Raw genomic sequence first — 23,139 nt, 5'->3', positions numbered from 1 at the left:
TGGGCGGGAAGCGTGCTGACGGAGCCGTATACTAGCTCGATGATCTCGTCTCCCCGTCGGAGCGTGCGCAGCATTTTTGCGAAGCAAACGTGGCGACCACTCGCGCGAACAGCGGCGTGTCGTCGGCGTCGTCTTCAAACGTGCTGCTGGCTCGTATGCAAGCGAAAAAGCCTCGGAAATGTTTCATAGCTGAAAAGGACCTCGGTCCCCTGTGAAAGTTTTCAGCAGCCAGGCCACCTGGGGACGATTTGAAATGAATGACCGCAATCGAGAACCTGAAGCGAGCGTACCGATCTTCTCACAGTATGTTCAACCTTGTTCGGCAAGTGGCGGGACAATCGTTCCTCTTGACCGAGCGAGGGATCGCTGAGCTAAGCTCTTCCATTCGTATGGTGCTCCTGCAACGTCTCCTCTGTCGCCCGTAAATTCCACTGGGCTATAACTCTCTATTATTCCCTCCTAAATTCGGGACCATATTCTGGAATACACATTCTGCTGCGCACTTAGCGTTTCACAGGTGAAAGCTTTCGCATACGTGGCGGCAATTATTCGCTGTCTCATGGTGCTGGTGTAATGTTTATCAAGAAAACAGAATTGGCAACTTCATGTAAAAGTTGTGGGGTATGTATTAAAGCCAAATAATATACAACATTAAGTTAGCAAGCTCTGTTGAACTATTAAAGTTTGAATTGGTGTTAGCTGGGCGAAACCCGGTTATTTAAGTGGCGTAGAAAGTTAGCTTTATAGTTATTCTTTCTTTCATATCGTGCATAATTATCTGCTTTATTTCGACATGATTAGGAACACCGAATGAAAGATACTTATTGTAAGCAGCAGTTAAGGGTGCGGGCGACTTAGGGTGAACACACCGATGAGTACAGTACAGTGTTTTCTTTAAGCGATCATCGTCCATTTGAGCGCTGGTAATGCGGGAGTGTTACACAAGTCAGGGAACCTCCGGACACCCTATTGCAAAAACCAGTGGCACTGGGACCCAGTGCGCCGGATTATGGGCCCAGTGCAGCGCGCTGGACGCTGGGGCGCTGGGAAGGCGCTGGGAAGGCTCGGCGTACTGGGAGGCACTGGCTACTCGTGCGAAAAACAGCTCTAGCGCGTTAAATATGCGGTGCCTGGACACCGTATATATTTTTTTGAATACAGAAAGCAAGAAAGAGCGCTTTAGTGCAATAAAAAAAGAAAAAAAAACGTAAAAATAAAACTGCTCCGACAAGGATTCGAACGACCGACTTACAGATCCCAAGACCGTCACTTCACCACTACGCCACGCCATCTTTTTTTTTCTTTATTACCGACATGGCAACAAGGCTACAAAACAAGACATTTTAACAATACACAACGGTCACGACAAAATCTCTGCCATTGGTTGGCAGTCACAGGGCTAAAAACGCTTGAAATTCGCTAGCTCAGTCATCACACTGAGCCATGTTGGTTTTTCTTTTTGCAAAATATACATTTCCTTAATATGACAAATGCTTTCAACGAAGTATTCTCTAACAGGCCGGGCATTGACATCGGCATGTCTCACGGCTATTCTAGTTTTCCATAAGCTATGTAAAGACACGAGCATGAACTTGTCAAAGGGTACTTTGTCTTCATTTAGAGTAGGCAAGAAACGAATCCCATATGGTGTAATCGGCAAGTCCTTCTTTAGTGTTCTCTGTAAGATGTCCCAATGGAACACAGCATCCCAGCAGTCAAGAAAAATGTGTTCTACTGTTTCGGGTTTCCGGCATGGTAAACAGTTGACGCTCCAAGGCACGGAAAGGCCTTTTTCATCTAGCCACGGTTTCACAGGTAAAGTATTGGTGTGGAGCTGGAAAAAGAAGGACTTTACCGACGGGCGTACTGGCATTCGTTTTACTCTTTTTAGTACATCCTTTTCAGGTCCAATGCAGAACATCGAGCGATACAATGGCACCGGCAACATTGTGTCTACCAGGTCCTTATATAAGCGCTTTCGTGGTACCCTACTTAAGTATTCCATGGAAAACCGAACCTTTAACAGCTGAAAAGCCAAGGCTACCTCTTTTAGGAAACCACGCGCTCTGCCTTGACTGCACCGATGTGACGATACAATAAACTCAGGTATAGCTTCGCTCAGCCTTGTTTGAAACATAGTTACTAAAGATGGGTCATTTTGGTCCCGCAAGAAAACAAACCTCGACACAATCTGCCTAATGAACAAATGTGCCAGACCTAATCCTCCATTTTTAACCGAACGAAAGAGATTAGTGCGACTGGTGCGCTCCCAGCTTGAACCCCACACAAACACTGCGAGCACTCTGTGTAAACGTTGTATGTTAGCCCTTGACATGCACAACGCTTGGAGCACGTAAGAAATTTTAGCGACGGCAAACAGGTTGCACACTGTCGCACGAGCAATCATAGAGAAATTGCGGCCTCCCCATTTAAGTGTACCTTCACGAACCCTTTCAGTTTCGGCATTTCAGTAATCAACGGCGTCACGGTAGTGCTCAAGCGGCACCCCTAGGTACTTTGCCGGCGTGACTGTCCAGCGGATATTTGCAAACGTACTCGGATGGTCTTCCCAGTTGCCGATCTATACCCCTAGGGATTTATCAAAGTTGATAGCACTGCCTGTCATTCTGCAGTATGATAAAGCCTCTGCGACCGCGATTTCGATGCTTTCTTTATCCCGACAAAACAACGCGATGTCATCCGCGTATGCCAGCACTTTCACTTCCGCGGACTGCACTCTGAAACCCGATATTCTATGGTCATTCTTGATTTTCCTACAAAGCGGCTCTAGGTAAATTGCGAATAAAAGAGGCGACAAACCACACCCCTGGCGCACAGATGACCGGACGCTAAAGGTTTTGGTAACCTCCTTGTTTATAATGAGGCTGGCGGTACAGTCTTGATAGCACATCTTTACCCCATCTAAGATCTAATCCCCTACCTTTATGTGTTCAAGAATACTGAAAAGAATTTTATGGGCCACACGGTCGAAAGCCTTCTGCATATCTAACTGTAACATGGCGCAGTGTTCACCTAGGTCGTTACAGTATTCTAAAATGCTTCTGGCAATATGAATGTTCGTGTAGATAGACCTTCCTTTAATGCCGCATGTTTGATGCGACCCTACTATTCTGGTCACCACTCCCTGTAATCGCTTTCCGAGCACTTTTGTAAATATCTTATAGTCTACATTCATTAGTGATATCGGCCGGTAAGCGTCGACAGCTAACAATTTTTCTGGGTCCTCTGATTTCGGTATCGGGACTACGAGCGATGTCCGAAAAGAAGGAGGAACCTGTTTTTGCGCATAGGCCTCCTTAAACAACCGTAACAGGATCTGACTGACATCACTTTTGAAGGCTTTATAAAAGGCCGCTCCGAGTCCATCAGGTCCCGGAGACTTGCCTACAACTAAATCCTATATGGCTCCTTCCACTTCGGTGATGCTCAGAGGCCACTCCAAACGTTTTTGAATGTCTTCCCCTAATTGCGGCATGTTTGACAAAAAGTCCGTCTTGAATTCTTCTGTGACGTCCTTAACAGTCCCGAATAATTTGCTATAATGATCAAGAAACGCCTCTTCAATTTTTTGAGGTTGGCTCGTGATCTCGTTCTCGTATTGAATCATTCTGATTTTATTTCGCCTCGCGTATGCCTTTTCGTCAGATAAAGCTCGTTTAGCCGGTGTCTCACCTAGCCAAACCCTTTCAGCTCGTGCCCTTATAACTGCTCCTTTGAACTTCTCTTCTTCGATAAGCTCAAGCTGGCTTTTCAGTTCTTTTATTTCTTTTGTTCGGCTCCCGGGTCTCTCGCTTTCCACGGTGTACAAAAAATCAAGCTCACGTTGCAGTTCATTTTCTTTTTTCCTTTTAAGAAATTTTTCTTTAGTGGCTTCTTCTATAGCACTGATCTTGACTCCTTGTTTAAAGTTCTCCCATAATTCTAGCACGTTGCCGTCTTCGGCTTCGATCAAATTATCTAACTTTTGCTTCACGCTTTCACAAAAGGATTCGTTCATTAACAGCCCATCGCTGAACTTCCACAACTTCCAGTTAAACTTCGATTTTCTTTCTTTGGAACCTACACTAAAAGTTACAAGGCTGTGATCGCTGAACAAGACGTGTTTCACACTATAGCTGCCACACATGGGAACAAGCTGCAGTGCGACACACCCTCTATCTAGCCTTGCGTGACTTTGCCCTTGAAAATGTGTGAATGCAGGCGTGCCGGTAGTACACAGGAAATTACCGACGTCATCCAGATTAGATTCTTGCACTAGTGTGTTTAAAAGTAAAGCACTTTTGTCACGCACTGGAAGGTTTTTTCACTCGATCGGCCGCGTAACATACACAATTAAAATCTCCTAGCAATAACTACGCCACACCATCAGACGGAAATTCGCGGATAATTTGCCGTGTCAAAGCCGAGAAGCAGTTTGTTTCGCAGAGCTACGTCTCCTACAGACATGGTTGATGCGCTATCGCCCAGCAACTAAAACTCACGCCTGTACCAGAAAGAAAAAGTTGCTGTCCGTATTCAGCAGTATGCTTGGAAGTGCCACACCATCGATTTTCACTTGCGATTGCTATTTTAACTACACGCGCCGAGATCGCTCCCCACCGAAGCTTAGGCCTAGCGTATCCGCCGAGTCCGTCCTGTGGGCGTGTCTAGGCGCAGGAATCAAGAAATCTAACAAGGATAAATCACTCTGTATGTCAGCTTTCGCATCGATGTTCTTAAATAAACAGTTTTTGCATGTCTACAGTGCCAGCACAAGAAGCGATGACCGCAGTGTGACGCGTCATAAACACAGGTATGTGTGCTATCGCCGAAGGCTCCCAGCACTAGCCCGCGCTTCTCTGACGAAGATCTAGGACTAGACAGGCGTGTTGACTGAAAGGCATCACAGAACTAAGGAAACGGTTCATATCCTTTGCGTGAAGAACAAGAAATGGCTATCGAAATCGGCAGTAACAGGCCATACACCATCCCGGGTCGGCAGTTCATTTAGGACTTTTTTTCGAAGTTAAAATAGCAATCGCAAGTGAAAATCGATGGTGTGGCACTTCCAAGCATACTGCTGAATACGGACAGCAACTTTTTCTTTCTGGTACAGGCGTGAGTTTTAGTTGCTGGGCGATAGCGCATCAACCATGTCTATAGGAGACGTAGCTCTGCGAAACAAACTGCTGCTCGGCTTTGACATGGCAAATTATCCGCGAATTGCCGCCTGGCGGCGTGGCGTAGTTGTAAAGTGGCAGTCTTGGGATCTGTAGGTCGGTTGTTCGAATCCTTGTTGGAGCAGTTTTAATTTTTACGTTTTTTTTTCTTTTTTTATTGCACTAAAGCGCTCTTTCTTGCTTTCTGTATTCAAAACAATATGTACGGTGTCCAGGCACCGCATATTTACCGCGCTAGAGCTGTTTTTCGCACGAATAGCCAGTGCCTTCCAGTGCGCCGCGCCTTCCCAGCGCCCCAGCGTCCAGCGCGCCGCACTGGGCCCATAATCCGGCGCACTGGGTCCCAGTGGCACTGGTTTTTGCAATAGGGCAGCGTAAAAGTATATCCCAAATAGAACAAAAGCGATGGTACCATCACGCTTATCTAGTTCCTACCTGCGCCCACCATTTCTCAGCCGCATTTCCCTCATTTCCGCAGACGGCTTTCTCCTGATGCCTCGACATAATGATCTGTTCGTATGATGGAGCTGGTCTGGCTTAGTCGATGAATGAGACTACAAATTCCAATGGTTTCGAAGTTGCCCATGGTGGTCGGAATTCCAGCGAAAGCAGAAATTGACGCCAAGTCCAAGGAAAACCCGTACAACACAACAGCATCCGCAACACGCATGAGGGGTGGAACAAGCTGTGCTGAGCAGGCACCAGCTGTCCTGCGGTCTCAGATGAAGCGCGAAGACTGAAACTGAAGGGACGGAAAGCACTTTTCTTTCCCTCACGCAGTAAAGTTGCTCCATTCTATAATTTTATTACTTATAAAAACACTGCAACAGCCAGGGGAAACAATTGTCATTTGCGTTTATGCAATTTTACTAAGTACAGTGAACTCTCACTTGAGTGAACTTCAAGGGACCGAAGGAAATAGTTCACTTAACTGAAAGTTCACTAAACTGAATATTCACTAGACCAACATAAGACATGGCATACAGAGTCAAAAATTTGAAGTGCAATTCATGGCGCAAAAGACATGGCATCCATATAGTTAGAAATGTGTGAAATGGAATTTGTACATATCAACAAGTACAACTCTCAACTTTCCAATGTGCCCTACAACCTCAGCTAAAATTATAGAGCTTGAAACTGGCTCGGCAGTTGCCTTTTCTTCATCTCTTCTTCGTCTTCTTCGCCTCTTCGAAAGAAAGAAAGAGACGACGACCATGCCACGACTAGCCGGTCGGAAAAAAACAGACACCACGTGGTTTGTGGTGTGACAGATCGTCACTTTGCTCTGGCGGCGTTCTAAGCGCCAGCGATGTTACTTTGTTCATGGACTCCGGGATCACATGCTTGTTCGTTTTTTGCGAACAATCTCGGAGGCCATGCCTCGTTGCCGTTCGTTTTCTGCGCCGCCGCTTTGCGCCAGGGGCGCTGTAGCGCCAGCAACGTTATATTGCCGCTGGAGCTGTTGCTTGATGAGGGCAGGCATCGGTTCTGATCGTAAAAATAAGCCTTGGTCCTCTGAGCAAGTTCGTTAAACAGAAATATTGACTGTTCCGAAATTCATTCAAGTGAAACATTTTTCATGGAATCTATAAGAAAACTGCCGGGGATTTTTAAAAAGTTCGTTATTCTGAAATATTCGATAAACCAACGTTCGTGCAACTGAGAGTTTACTGTATATCTTTTTTTAAACAGCCGTACCGCACCAAGGCGGCGAAGCATAATTCAAAAACAATGATAGCGGTTGCTATCCGGGAGTTGTGCGACGTCGCTGATTTTAAAACACGTTTTATGTAGCCCTTTCTCAGAAAAGGTTGCTAAGCTCCACAGATTGAACGAATGGTTGTTTTAAAACGGGTGTAATCTTAAGTTTTCTATACACTGTTACAAGCTTCTGAGCAGTCGCTGTGCCACCGTCAACAGCTGATCAGCAGAAAGTGCGATAGCATTATTTCCCTGTTTTGTTATCGCGCTATTTTCTTGTGTGTGGGATGGGTCATGAAAAATCCGTCCTCTAAAATTGACACTTCTGACACACCGAGAAATCAAGCCAACGACAATGTTTCGACAAATGGAATTGCTCGGTAGCACTTCTATTTCAGTAAAATGCCTCAATGTTTTGGAACCGACATGAACAATACCACAGCAAAGCTGAAAACCAAAAAGCAATATTTTTCAAGCCACCACATACACTGCGGCGCATATAAGATCGTTTTCTTTTGAGTATTTCTTACCGTCCGATAACTGTTCAATTTCTAGCACTCTGCGTAAGACGCGCCATCATGCATCCGAACTTTCTCGAAGGTTGTCACTCATTGTATGACGACAAAAGTTTCCTTAATTGAATTATGTGTGCAAAGAAAATACTGCTATAAATTTGGGAACGTGCATGAGAGCCACCAATGATGCGTAAATGGCCGATGAGCCATGTCTAAATAGACAACCCAGTTCGCCTATATATCACTGCCACAATACACTTAGTAAGCTTACGAATAAACTTTATTGTATGAAAACTCGTTCTACAAAATCGTATTCGCAAAGCTAAAAACGTTCGTAATATAAGGAAGCGTACGATGCCTGCCTCTGCGACCGTTGCAGTCGACAACAGGCCTTTTTCCGGAAGTGAAAGTCGGTTAGAAGTATAGGTAGCCGTCGCCACAGCCAATATAGGAAAAAAAGATTGTACTAAGCGCGCCGAATTTTATTTGCATCAGTGGACTGTACACTACAAATTTACCGAGCACTTGTTTCTGGGATTTCTGCGCTGTAGGTCTCATCATCATCAGCATCAGCCTGGCTACGCCCACTGCAAGGCAATGACCTCTCCCATACTTCTCCAACTGCCCCCGTCATGTGCTAATTGTGGCCATGTTGTCTCTGCAAACTTCTTAATCTCATCCGCCCGCCTAACTTTCTGCCGCCCCCTGCTACGCTTCCCTTCTCTTGGAATCCAGTCCGTAACCCTTAACGACCATTGGTTATCTTCCCTCCTCATTACATGCCCTTCCCATGCCCATTTCTATTTCTTGATTTCAACTAGGATGTCATTAACTCCCGTTTGTTCCCTCACCCAATCTGCTCTCTTCATATCCCCCCCCTTAACTTTACAAGCTCTTTGTGTCGTCCTCAATTTAAGTAGAAGCCTTTTCGTAAGCCTCCAGGTTTCGTCCCCGTAGGTGAGTACTTGTATGACACAGCTGCTATACACTTTTCTCTTGAGGGATAATGGCAACCTGCTGTACATGATTGGGGAACGCCTGGCAAGCGCACCCCAGCCCATTCTTATTCATCTCATTATTTCAGGCTCATGATGCAGATCCACAGTCACTACCTGCCATAAGTAGATGAATTCCCTTACCACTTCAAGTTCCTCGCTACCTTTCGTAAACTTCTGTTCTCTACCGAGACTGTTAAACATTACTTTAGTTTTCTGCGGATTAATTTTTAGGCCCACCCTTCTGCTTTACCTCTCCAGGTCAGTGAGCATGCATTGCAGTTGGTCCCTTGAGTTACTCAGCAAGGCAATATCACCAGCGAATCGCAAGTTACTAAAGTATTCTCCATTAACTTTTATCCCCAATTCTTCTCAATCCAGGTCTCTGAATATCTCCTGTAAACACGCTGTGAATAGCATTGGAGAGATCGTAACTCCCTGCCTGACGCCCTTCTTTATAGGGATTTTGTTGCTTTCTTTATGGAGGACCACGGTGGCTGTGGAGCCGCTATAGATATCTTTCAGTATTTTTACATACAGCTCGTGTACACCCTGATTCCGTAATGCCTCCATGACAGCTGAGGTTTCGAGTGAATCAAACGATTTCTCGTAGTCAATGAAAGCTATAGATAAGGATTCGTTATATTCCGCACATTTCTCTATCACCTGATTGATAGTGTGAATGTTGTCTATTGTTGAGTAGCTTTTACGGAATCCTGCCTGGTCCTTTGGTTGACAAGTCTAAGGTGTTCCTGATTTTATTTGCAATTACCTTAGTAAATACTTTGTAGGTAACGGACAGTAAGCTGATCGGTCTATAATTTTTCAAGTCTTTGGCATCCCCTTTCTTATGGATTAGGATTATGTTAGCGTTCTTCCAAGATTCCGGTGCGCTCGAAGTCATAAGGCATTGGGTATACAGGGTGGCCAGTTTTTCTTGAACAATCTGGCCACCATCCTTCAACAAATCTGTTGTTACCTGATCCTCCCCAGCTGCCTTCCCCCTTTGCATAACTCCCAAGGCTTTCTTTACTTCTTCCGGCGTTACTTGTGGGACTTCAAATTCCTCTAGACTATTCTCTCTTCCATTATCGTCGTGGGTGCCACTGGTACTGTTTAAATCTCTATAGAACTCCTCAGCCGCTTGAACTATCTCCTCCATATTAGTAATGATACTGCCGGCTTTGTTTCTTAACACATAAATCCGATTCTTCCCTATTCCTAGTTTCTTCTTCACTGCTCGTACACTTCCTCCGTTCCTGAGAGCATGCTCAATTCTATTCATATTATACTTCCTTATGTCAGCTGCCTTACTCTTGTTGAATAACTGCGAAAGTTCTGCCTGTTCTATTCTAGCTGTAGGGTTAGACGCTGTCATACATTGGCGTTTGTTAATCAGATCTTTCGTCTCCTGGGATAGCTTACCTGTATCCTGTCTAACGAAGTTGCCACCGACTTCATTGCACATTGCTTAATGATGCACATAGATTGTCGTTCATTGCTTCGACAGTAAGGTCCTCTTCGTGAGTTAAAGCCCAATACAAGTTCTGTAGCTTGATCCGGAATTCCTCTATTTTTCCTCTTTCCGCTAACTTACGTACCAGTTCTTTCCGTTCCCTCCTCAAGTCTTGCTAATTGGAGATCTTACCATACTACCTGCAGCGCACCTTGCCGAGTGCTTCCACATCTTGTATGATGCCAGGGTTAGCGCAGAGTATGAAGTCTATTTCTTTTCTAGTCTCGCCATTCGGGCTCTTCCACGTCCACTTTCGGTTATTCCGCTTGCGGAAGAATGTATGCATTATCCGCAAATTATTCCGTTCCGCAAACTTTACTAATAAGTCTCCCCTGATATTCTTATAACCTATGACATATTCCCCCACTGGCTTGTCTCCAGCCTGCTTCTTGCCTACCGTCGCATTTAAGTCGCCCATCAGTATAGTGTATTTTGCTTTGACTTTACCCATCGGCGACTTTACGTCTTCATAGAAGCTTTCGACTTGCTGGTCTTCATTACTGGATGTAGGCGCGTAGACCTGCACGACCTTCAATTTGTACTTTTTATTAGGTTTCACAAGAGTAACCTGCCAACCTCTCGTTAATGCTATAAAATTCCTGTACATTACCAGCTATATCCTTATAATCAGGAATGCGACTTCTAGTTCTAGTGTCTGCGCTAAGCACCAGTAGCACAGGACGTGTCCGCTTTCCAGCGAATGCTTTACTGGCCGCGAACTTGCGATTTTGTCGTGGCGGTGCTCCGAGGAGGCACATGACGTCACAACGCGTGCCTGGGCGCGGATATTTATCTCTCTCTCTCTCGCTCCCTAGTCACTACTGCGCATGCACCACTAGATACACGGAGCCACAGGTGTTCCGCCGCTGCGCAGCGCCGCGCGTCACCGCCGCCGCCGTTTCGTATGACGTCATACCGCGTTCCTCGTCGTCGTGCTCGCCTCTGCTCGCTTCGCCAGCTGCGTCGCATGCCTGATAATATGTCGGAGGATTTAAAAGGAGAGCTCGCGTGGGCCGCAACCACAGTTGAGACGGCAGTTTGGACGGCGACATTTCTGATAAGCAGGAGGAGGCCTGGAATCGACATCGGAGTGAGATGAAGAGGAAACGAATCGCTCAGGAAACAGATGAACAGAGCGCCGAACGACTGGGTAAAGGCCGCAACATAGCTGGAAAGCCAGACTAACCTGGACTTCCCAATCAAGAATAACCAAGGTGTGGTCGTCAATAACCATGCTATGCCTTAGCTTTCGCTACGTATATCCTGGCATAGCCGAGCAAAGCCACTGCCAATTTTTTTCATATAGGAGGTTGCGGCCAAGTACTGCACCAGGTTGGCCAATCCTGATCTGGGGAGGGAGTGCGTTACCGGGTCTGGTCACTGGGGCCAGGCCGCACTCCAGGCCTGTTTATACAATTTAATTTTTTTAAATCCAGTGGGAAATTGTGCGGCAACGGGATCTGAACCACTGTCATTTTGCACGCGAGGCGAACACTCAACCTCTAGGCCATCGCTGCATCCTATCAAAAACGATCGAAAACGAGTTAAGTCCACAATAATCATGTTGGCAAAAATAAGCGCACTAAGACGAGCTGCGGCCAGATTCGTCGTTCGCCCAGATAGGCCTACTGCCTCGTTTCGCCGTATTTCCGTGGGGGCGAAACGCAAGAACGTGTATTGGGTGCATGTCAAATGAGCCCAGGTAGGCAAAATTATTATGTAGTTCCACACTACCACGTGTCTCATAACCAAATCGTACGTCGCTTCACCGCATTCACCGCAAACACCGCATTCACCGCAGTGAATGCGGTGTTGCCTTAGAAACTGCCGTAGAAAGTTACACTGCGGTGTGCATCAGTAATTATCAGCATGTAAATTACAGAAGTCGCAGTAAAACCAGTAGCGAAGTACGTTTCCGCTATATTTCTTCTGCACATCGCGCACGCGCAGAGGCATCTTGCGGTAAACACAGAAGACCCCCTCCTCGAAATGTACGGCGCTGCCCCGACAGTTGGCGCGCCACTCGCCCGCTTCTCCCCTTCGTCTCGTTTGAGCGCATTGGGGCCGTGCGGGGACCGGTGCGAGGATGCCCCAATACCCTTGCGTTTAATAAGTTTTCTCACTCTCTCTGCTTCCAACTTCCAGCGTGCGTCACTCGAACCCTCGTGTTTAGGCGACGCGGCTCCTCTTTCCGCGCACAGCGCGATTCCCTGGTGCAGCGTCTGATGCGGGACGCCTCTGACGCAATCGCTGTGCCGTAGCGAGTCTGGTGGGAAAGCATCCCTTGCGATGTGTGCCGTGCTGCTGGCGAGGAGTCATGTGTCTGCGTGGTGCTCCTGGAACAAATAATTAGAAAAAAGTTGTGCTGTGGACTTAGAAGTGTTGTATATGAAAACTGTGTCTTTGTGTGACTCAAGAGCATGCCGAGCGAATGAGTGGGCGGTGCGAACGGGGTGCGATAACGCTATCGCGTTCCACTCTTGAAGGCGAAGCTTAAGCGTCCTCCAAGTTTTTTTCACGTCGTCTTCGTTCGCGAAAATGTATGCAAATAGTTTGTCTTAGACGAGAAAACAGTTCTCAAGGGTGACGCTGCAGTGTGAGCCGAAGGAGCGCAGACCAGCGCATTGTGGGTTTTTCATGCGCGGATCGACAACTGCAAGAACGTAACATATAAGGATACAGTTATGATACCAAACCTGCCACCGTGCAAAATGTCTGTCACGAACGCTGGCTATGAATTCTACAACAGTTACCTTGATTTTAGTCTGCTAAAACCGATTTGCTCACGATGAGTAGTTCATGGTACAGTATAGAATTTTTGTATTTCTTCACAGAAACGTTCGGCAGAAACACAAGTACTTAACTAATACTGCAGTTTAAATTCTACCTGCAATACTTGCTCCTTTAACTGCCTCTCAAAATTAGGCGGTTCTTCACGCGTTTACTTGAAGTTGCGGTAAATTGAAGTAAAGCTTATTGACGCTTGTAGCAGTTTGGAAAACACGAAGAGGAATGTACCAATATATATTCCCTTTTCCGTGCTACATGTTCAACTTACTTGAGCAATTTACTGGCGTTTGTTGCTTGAGTAATATACATGACGAATCTGTTTGCTGAACTGACACAGGCTGCTCGGTCCAAATATTTTAGGAAAATATGCCCTTTGGGCCGTATGGCAGCAGCCAGAAAGAAGCCGAAGCGTCTATCATTAGTAGTATGGGACATGTTGAAGTTATAATTCCCGGGCGGAGGGTCAAAAATCAAGTGACATATTTAAGGCTTGTGGTGTCTTCCTTATGAAGGTTTGTGAGGTTCTCTTTTATGTGCTCAAGAAGCGAAGAGTTCTCCCTTTGTGTAAATTACCAACGCTGGATCGAGACATGCTGAGGCAGAAGGTGCTGCAGTTTTCTTTTTCTAGGCAGCCTAAGCTGCGTTGTAGTACATAGAGTATACTTTAGGCATTGTAATTGCCACTGTAAGAAAACTGCTTTGTGTTTTCAATTCGAAACCACAAAGGAGTGCTTTCTACAAAATTGCACTTCCAATCTCACAGCCCTTCATAGTACTCAAGCGCACACAAACTACGCATTTGCCTTGGACTTGCGTTCAGTGGAACCATCTTGACTGGAACTGGAAGTATAGCTGGAACCGTCTTAATAACTCCCTCCCGATCATGACCTACGAGTATATTACCACCGACACACTAAACGTTCATATTCTCCATATTTCAAGTATGCAATCAAACCACCTTGCTTGCCTGCAAGAATGACGAACGCAAGCGTGATTTATTCTCCAACGTAGTCAACACCCATCGTCTATCGCGCATCCCTGCTGTCTGGCTTCGCCCCTCTCAGAATGCTCGCCGTCAGCCTTGTGGGGTTTGCAACAACCTGAAGTGCGCCTTTCCTTCCCATCTATAAGAAAGAAGACTAAGCTGTCTACCTAGCATTTCAAACAACTGTAGGCGTCTTGCATAGTTTCCACTTTGAGTTCAGATATACATAGATGGTCCTTCCACTCCAACCAGCAGCTCCACAGGCACAGTGGTTATACCATAACAATCAGTAAGCATCACATCCAAGATTTCTCGCTTCCCAACATGACTGATTCGGAACTTGCTGCCCTCCGAGGCGCTGTTAATTATACCGTTCAACAACCACCAAATAATCGGTGGGGAATATTCAGTGACGCAATAGCGCCACTGCAATGTCTTTTATCAGATCTTCGTCACAGGTCATGCGAACAACTCTTGTCCGAATTACGAGCGCCCCACCAACATGTGATCGTCAAAAAAGACAACGTCGTGTTTGAGTGGCGGCCTGGTCACTGTGGTATCTCCGACCCTGACCTTGCCGACGAAGCTACACGAAGGGACAAACCTCGCTTACGTACCTTTATCAAGGATAGACGCAACCCACCACACAAGCAAGCTAGCACACCGTATGACACTTCGGAAGGGACACACACTTGAATCGCACATCTCTGGAACTCTCTCGATTCGTCTATGCAAAAGCAGCTGTTACCTGGTCTTCCCTAAGTGACGAAAAAGCGCTGTGTCGCTTGCAGCTGGCGTTGCATTCCGCAGTGCACATTCACATTTCATTGGAATAGCCAATAGCCCCTAGTGCAGTGCCTGCGATGAAGAATATACTTCAGAACACCTCCTCTACTACTTACTGCCTGCAATTCTAAAATAAATACCTGACCTCAAAACATATATAAATCATCTTGACAGAAAACCTTTCACAATGAACAAGATCTTGGAACCATGACCTGGTAGATCGCAGAAACAAAATTGGAAGACGCTTAAGCTTCGCCTTCAAAAGTGGAACGCGATAGAGTTATCACACCCCGTTCGCTCCACCGACTAATTCAACGTGCGCCCGAGCAAGCGAAACGAACCAAACAACTCGGTGTCTCGAAGGGAGAAACGATCTACGCGAGCCAAACGTCGTGATCGGCACCGAAAGCCCGGCCGCGACGCGCCATGAAGGCGAACGCGATCATGGGGCTGACGCCTCGATGAGATCGTCCTCTTTCTCGCTTGAGAGCACCACACAGATGCATGACTCCTCGCCAGCAGCACGGCACACATCGCAGGGGACGCTTCCCCACCAGACGCGCTACGGCACAGCGATCACGCCAGAGGCGTCCCGCATCGGACGCTGCACATAGGAATCGCGCTGTGAGCAGAAAGAGGAGCCGCGTCGCCTAAACACGAGGGTTCGAGTGACGCACGCTGGAAGTTGGAAGGGGAGAGAGCGAGAAAACTTATTAAACGCAAGAGTATTGGGGCATCCTCGCAACGGTTCCCGCACGGCTCCAATACGTTCAAACGAGATGAAGGGGAGACGCGCACGAGTGGCGCGCCGCCTGTCGGGGCAGCGCCGTACATTGCTAGGAGGGGGTCTTTTGTGTTTGCCGCAAGATGTCTCTGCGTGTGTGCCAAGCGCAGAAGAAATGTAGCGGAGACGTACTTCGCCACTAGTTTCACTGCGACTTCTGTAATTTACATGCTCATAATTGCCAATATACAACGCAGTATAACTTTCTACAGCACGTTGCTAAGGCAACACCGCATTCACTAGAGACGCTTTTGTCGCGCTTTGAACCATCGAACTCATGCCTGAGTGGTAGCGTCTCCGTCTGACACTCCGGAGACTCTGGTTCGATTCCCACCCAACCCATCATGCAAGTTCTTTTTATTTATGAATTGCCTTCCGGGATTTTTCGCTCACGGCCAACGCCGCCGACACCGGCTTTTCTGCGACACCAGCTCCTTAACGCTGTGGCGTTAAAATGTCAGAAAAGTGCTGCTGCGACTCCTGAAGGCTACCGAACAGATTGACGGTCTTCTGATAAAGACCAGAAATCTGTCATTGCGTAGGAGATAACAAAAGTAGATTTCTCTTATTATATTGTTACGGGGATATTGGGGAGTATAAGACTGTATTTACAATGTATATACAAGCATAGTCAATGGGGTTAAAATAGGTGAATAGGTGTTACTAGTCAGCATTTCTTCATGAGATGCTAGCTAGTAACAACAGGCAGCAGCCAGCGTCTTGCGATCTTCATCTTCCCCTCCCTCTTCTTTCGTCCTTCCGTAACAGGACCCCCAGGTGGGGAAGCGCCGTCTCGGCGCATGGTAGGCGAAGAACTGCGAGCGAAGTATGGCTTCGGCCGCAAAACGTGCACGACGTCAACAGGCGACGGACTTGAGGATGGATGAAAGTGTAACGGCGCGATCTCGTAATTGACGTCATTAACTTGACGTAGGACTTTATAAGGCCCTCTGTAGCGAGAGAGAAGCTTCTGGGAGAGGCCGACCTGACGACATGGTGACCAAAGCAGCACCCAAGCACCTGGGGCGAACTGAACATCGCGATGGCACTGGTCATAACGCTCTTTTTGCAGATGCTGCGAGGCTAATAAGCGTGATCGGGCGACTTCTCGCCCCATGTGAGCGCGATCGATGACTTCACGAGCGTATTCAGTGGCAACGGGGGGCACAGTAGGTAGGATGCTGCCAAAGGGCAAAGTGGGGTCGCGACCATACTACAGATAATCTGTAGGGCGAATATTCTGCGGTGTCATGTCGGGACGAGTTATACGTGAACGTCATTAGGCCAGTGTGGCGTCCCAGTCGCGGTGATCGTTGGAAACGTACATCGACAGCATCTCTGTGAGTGTTCCGTTGAGACGTTCCATGAGACCGTTCGTTTGTGGCTGGTAGGCGGTGAACAGCTTGTGCTCAGTCGCACAAGAGCGGAGGAGGTCGTCGACAACTCAAGACAAGAACAAGCGGCCGCGGTCTAACTGTCGAGGCGCACCGTGCTGGAGAATGACATCGTGAAGGACAAAATTGGTGACGTCCATTGCGCAACTAGACGGTAACGCCTTTCTTATCGCGTAGTGTGTCGCGTAATCAGTAGCGACAGGGTTCCACTTACTCCCTCTAGTCGTCGTCGGAAAAGGGCCAAGCACTTCATGGCCCTCGCGAAGGAATAGTTCAGAGGGAACGTCATTTGGATAGAGTCGGCCGACAGGTGGCAGGGGAGGTTTCTTCCGGTGCTGATACAATCCCAAGTTGCGACATAACGACGCACAGAGTTGTAGAAACCCACCCAGAAGAACCGGTACGTACGCGGTCGTATGTACGCAAAACTCCAAGGTGTCTGGCCGTCGATGCATCGCGAAGTTTTTTGAGGACGAATGATCGCAGATGACGAGGAAGGACAAGGAGCACCTCAAGGCCGTCAGGGTTGATATTGTGGCAGTAGAGGATGCCGTCATGCAGCACAAACATGCGGCACGTGTCATTGGTGCTGCCAGATTGCACTCGGGCGATAATGGAGTGTAAGGATGCGTCACGTTGTTGTTCAGCGCGCATGTCGGTCATGTCAGTCACAACCATCCCACAGGTCACCGGATCCTGCTGCGCATGATCCGGTGACCTGATTTTACTGGGTGACGCGAGAGGCAGTCAGCATCCTTGTGCAGACGTCCACACTTAGAGTTGACAACAAATGAAAATTCTTGGAGCCCCAGAGCCCAGCGACCAAGCCGGCCTTCGGGGACCCGGAGGGAAGACCGCCAGCAGAGGGCGTGGTGGTCTGTAACGTCCGAAAAGGTGCTGCCGTACAAATATGGCCGGAACTTGGCGACAGCCGAAACTAAAACCAAGCTCTCCCGCTCGGTGATGGAGTAATTTCTCCCAGTAGGTTACAGCAGGCGGCTGCCGTAAGCTATCACGCACTCGATACCATTCTGCTGTTGGGCGAAAACATCGCCGATTCCGTAGTCGTTTGCGTCAGTGTGGACTGTGGTTGGTGGAGATGGATCAAAGTGGGCAAGTATGGGAGGGATGGTCAAAACCTGATAAGAGCGGCGAACGCTTGAGTTTTCTCAGGGCCCCATAAGAACGGCACGTTCTTTGTTAGAAGATCTGTCGAAGGCCGAGAAACGTCGGCGAAATTTTTGACGAAATGGCAAATCTAAGAACACAGTCCGACGAAGCAGCGCACGTCAGAAGCTGAACGTGGCGTACGAAAACTGCGTACGGCGCAAACTTTTTCCGGATCTGGTTGGACACCGGATGCGTCAACGAAGTGTCCCAGCACGGTAATTTGATGGTGCCCGAATTGACACTGCGTGGAGTTCACTTGAAAGCTGGCTTTTCGGAAGACCGCGAAAATGGCAGCGAGTCGGGTAAGATGGCTGCCGAACGTGGGAGAAAAAACAATAACTTCGTCAAGGTAACAGAGAAAGGTGGTCCATTTGTAGCCTCGCAGAAAAGAGTCCATGATACGTTCAAATGTCGCAGGGGCATTGCGTAGCGCAAAGGGCATGACTTGGAACTGATATAAGCCATCCGGTGAAGGCCATCTTCTCGGGGTCCAATTCATCAACTAAAATCTGCCAGTTGCCGGTGCCAGGATTGGGGGCTCAATCCCATCGCTCGTGATCCGTTGTCAAGATTGGAGTCCGGCATGAATTAGAAGGTACCTGACCCATGCCGTCGTCCAACTTATCCACGCTGAGGGCGTTGATGAAGGGAAGGACTGCTTCTCACCGAGAACGAGGTATAAGGGTTTATCTACAGTATTTACATGCAGTTCATCAGTCTAGCATGACTGCGAGAGAAAGTACGTCAGTCTAACATGACTGCTTGAGAGAGTGTCTCAGTCCAACATGACTGCTTAAAGAAAGTGTGTCGAGCATCCGCACAACAGCCGCTTATATCCACTCGGTCCCCCTTGATTCCAAAGGGACGAAAACGTTCGTCCAGTCATTGTAAACACGCCGCCTCTCTCCGGGACGGCTTACACACACACACACACACACACAAACTCACACACACACACAGGTGCACGGTCGGGAGCCGACGTCAGAGGGGCTTCGTAGAACTCGGAGCTGACCCGGGTAGCGCATCCGGGTAGCCATTGTCCTGCGTCTTGGTCGGCGCGTGGGAAGGGGCCTTCGTCGACGTTTCCGCGGCAATTCCCCCACTCATAGCAGAACAGGGCGGATTTGGTGGGTTGGGTAACAATAGTTGGCCCGCCGAACGCATTTAGTCACAATGGCGACTTAGTGACGCCGTGGCTAGAGGTTTGCGGTGGCGCTCCAGGAAGCGTTGGCGCCCGTTGTAGCAACTGGCTGGCAACACTTGCACCTCAGCTGGGCCGTTCTTAAAAGCGCCTGCATGGCCCGGAAAGTCTCGACTGTCCAGCGCTGATAACCGCTGGGCAGGAAGAGAACGGCTGGTGGCCAGGGGGTGATGTCTTCACTCGCAGTAACCACTTGTGTAATGATGTCACCGCCCCGAAACATCCAACAAAGACAGGCGACTGCAATATGAACCCCACAACACGGCTCTGCGCCGAGATGACGTACCTTGGCTATCACTTTAGGCCCGCTAGGCTTCAAAAAAACATAAGTGCAGAAACAAAAAATGCTGCATTTCTCTATGCCAATTTTTGAAGCAATTTCGTGCGGACAAATTCAGCAATCATGGAGGGAATCCTGCTAAATGAGAGGGGATCTTCCTGGCTGAACAAAATTAACAATAATAACCCTAAGCGTTAGGCGGGACACTCAAACGCAGAATTCAAATTAGCCTGCTCAAACCATCCGCATTGCTATGCAACTTTCCCTTCTGATATATAACGGAGAAGTTGTACTCTTGGAGAGTGAGGCTCCATCGGAGCAAGTGGCCATTTTTGTGTGACATTTGATAGAGCCACGTCAGAGGACAGTGGTCAGTCTCGAAGATGAACTTCGCTCCGTACAAGTAACACGACAACTTCTGGGTGGCCAAAACTAACCAAGCGTATTCCTTCTCTGAAGAGCTGTAGGCTTCCTCTCTTACATTTAGTTTACGGCTGGCATAGAGGAGAGGATGCTCCTCGTTATCGTCGCTGACCTGACTAAGTACCACGCCTATACCTCTGTCGCTTGTGTCGCATTGAACTATGAATTCCTTTGTGTAGTCTGGCGCTCGAAGCACATGGCGAGAAACCAATAGCGTTTTCAAACTTTGGGAAGCGTTCTCTTTGTCCGTATCCCAATGTACGCTACTTGGCGCTCCCTTTCGGAGGGCGTCTGTTAATGGACTTGCCATTTGCGAGTAATTCGGAATGAACCGTTGATAGCACCCCACAATTCCCAAAAATGAACGAAGGTCTGTTTTCGTGCGCGACTGAGAAAATTCTCCAATCGTAGCTATTTTCAGCTCGGCCGGCCGTCTCATGCCCTGGCCGACAACATGGCCCAGATAAGTAACCTGCGAACAACCAAACCTACACTTTTCCGCTTTCATCGTTAAGCCGGCATCGGTCAGCCGTGAGAACACCTGTTTGAGGTGCAATACGTGTTGTTCCCAGCTGTCCGAAAAAATTGCTACATCTTCAAGATAGGGCAACGCGAACTCCTGCAAGTCTTTTAGGACAATATCCATTAACGTAGAGATGCTAAACGGCGCGTTCTTCAGCCCGAAGCTGAGTGCGAGAGGGCGAAAAGTGCCTACAGGTGAGATGAATGCGGCATAGCGGCTGGTACTTTCTGAAAGGGCAACTTGCCAGTGCCCCCGCATGAGATCTATAGTTAAAATGTATTAGCAGCGCTAACTCTTTCAATTTGTTCCTCAATGTTGGGTATCGGGTACAACTGATCCCTAGCGATCGCCATTTAACTTCCTGTAGTAAACACACTGACGAGGGTCCTTGTTAGGGGTTTCTACCAGTATTAGCGGTGACGTGTAGTCACTCTCATCAGGCTCAATAACTGCCAACTGTAGCATGCGCTGTATCTCTGCCTCCATAATCTCTCTCTGTCTTGGAGGCACCCTGTACGGCTTTGATCTTACTGGTTCGGTTGATGTCGGCTCTATTTCATGCGTTATTAGTTCGGTTCTACACGACCAATCGCTGAATCTGTCGAGATATTCCCCTAACACTTCTTTTAGCTCATCTAGCTGCTCGGGTCTTAGAGCGCGCGAGCTTACCGAATGTTTTACTACTTCTTCTAGGCCAATTTCAGAGTTGTAGGTCGCGCTATACTCCTTAAACTTGGTACTAGTGCCATCCTGCTCTTTGATGGTATACTTAACGACTCCGCTCCGCTCTATGTACGGCTTCATCAAATTGCAGTTATATATCCTCACCTCTTTCCGTCGACCGGGCATTTTCAGGGAATAGTTAGTATCTGAAAGTTTGTGCAATACTTTAACGGGCCCGTCCCAGTGAACTTAAGCTTGTTCTTTCTTGAAGGTTTGAGGATCATTGCCTGGTCTCCGGCGTTAAACGTACGAAGCCTCGCATTCTTGTAATAGAATTTGGCGTTCTTTTGAGCAACTCCCATGTTCTTTCCGTCTAGTTCTTGGGTTGCGCTTAGCCGTTCCAGCAAATTTAACACGTATTCAGCCGCTGTTGGACTCTCTCCTCTTTTTTCCAACATCTCTCTTAACATTCTCAGTGAAGAACGGAGTGTCCTCCCATACACTAGTTCGGCTGGCGAGAACCCTGTCGCTTCATGTGGAACCGTTCGCAAAGCAAACAAAGTTGCCGGCAGACAGTTCTCCCAGTCCTCCTTGTGCTCGTAACAGAGCGCACGCAAAACTCGCTTAAGCACTGAATGTCACCTCTTTACACTGTTTGACTGAGGGTGATACACAGAAGTGTGTATTAACTTTACCCCGCACTTTTGCAAGAATGTGGAAGTCAGTGCGCTCGTGAATACTGACCCTTGATCTGCCTGAATTTCGGCTGGAAACCCAACTCGTGCAAACACTGTCAAAAGCGCGTCTACTACTTTGGTGGAGCTGAGCTCCTTCAGAGGGATTGCTTCTGGAAACTTTGTAGCCGGACACAGCATGGTAAACAAGTACCTGTAGCCCGATTTTGTTTTTGGAAGAGGCCCTACCGTGTCTATTACAAGTCGTCTGAAAGGCTCTGTTATTAAGGGAGGTTTCACCATTTTCAGTGGAGCTTTCCATATCTCTCCTGGTTAACCAGAGCGCTGGCAGGCGTCGCATGATCTTACAAAGTTTTCTACGTCTTTGAAACAACCACGCCAGTAGTATTCCATAAGCAATTTTTCCTTTGATTTGTTTATGCCTAGGTGGCCGGACCACCCATTTCCATGACAGAGACTCAAAACGTCCTTCCTGAACATAGTCGGCACGACTAACTCATCTAAAATCCTACCCTTTCGATCTCTGTAGTGGCGATACAACAATCCTCCTCTCTCATGTATCGTCACGTTGCGCCTAGAAATGCCTTTTTTGGCTGTGTGATGTAATTTAGCTAAGCTCTCATCATTCTTTTGCTCAGCTGCCAGTGACTCCCTATCCACACGTAAGAGCTGATCAAAGTTCTTTGAGGCCGGTGGTAATAACGACCCTGTCTCGCTTGCGTTTGCGTCAGCTTGCTCTTCCTGCAGGTTTGAACTTTGACACTCTAGTGATACGCTCTCATTGAGCCGGACAGCTGACAGGCTCTCCTCGACTGATTTTTCATCCCGCAAGCCTAGCTCGGATTCGGGTATTGAAGTTATCCCGTTTTATGTTTCCGCTGGAGCAGCTTGTGCATTTTCAGCCGAAAACGGCGCGATTTTACGAGCTCGGCCTCGCGTCATTGCCTGTGCTATGCCCTCTCCCAGTTTAAGCTCTTTGTCACGCAGTAACTGATTCGAACGATTCGAAAAGATATAAGGGTACTGCAGTGACAAAAATTTGGAAACTGCAGCCTCAGTCTCTAGCTACCCGAATGGTCCACTGATATTGACTTTGGCCATGGGCAGACACACGCTGTGTTCTTCTACAACCTGTTTGATCCATGCTACTTCTCCGGTGAAATCAACTACCGTCACGTAAGACGGCTGGACAATGTCCATCATGACGGCACTGTCTCTTATCACTCGGCATGGTTTGCCACTAACTTGCAGGTCGTGAAGATATGGACATAAAAGTTCCATATTCTCGTCTTTTTCCTCCACGTAGCAGAAAATTACGCTAAGTTTCCCGCAGTTTACAGTTATATGTCCCAGTTCGTGGCATTTATAACATCGAATTGGTCTAAAAGATTCGAATTTTCTTTTTTGTTCTTTTTGTGCGGTTTCTCCGTTAAGTTTCTCCTCGCTCTTTTCTGCGGGCTTTTCCTCCACGTCTACAGGCTCCGATCGTCTAGTCTGCGAACCCTTTTTGAACGGGAAGGGTTTCCGCGGTCCATTTC

The 23,139-nt window shown here is 47.8% G+C and overlaps 1 pseudogene; it reads right to left on the bottom strand.

Annotated features, from left to right (window-relative positions):
* Positions 1-21,913: 21,913 nt before the first annotated feature.
* LOC142568176 (uncharacterized) lies at positions 21,914-22,801 on the bottom strand (annotated as a pseudogene).
* Positions 22,802-23,139: the final 338 nt, after the last annotated feature.

Source organism: Dermacentor variabilis, unplaced genomic scaffold, assembly GCF_050947875.1.
Source record: "Dermacentor variabilis isolate Ectoservices unplaced genomic scaffold, ASM5094787v1 scaffold_17, whole genome shotgun sequence".
Classification (NCBI taxonomy): Eukaryota; Metazoa; Arthropoda; class Arachnida; order Ixodida; family Ixodidae; genus Dermacentor; species Dermacentor variabilis.
This window is presented reverse-complemented; position numbering and strand designations above follow the sequence as displayed.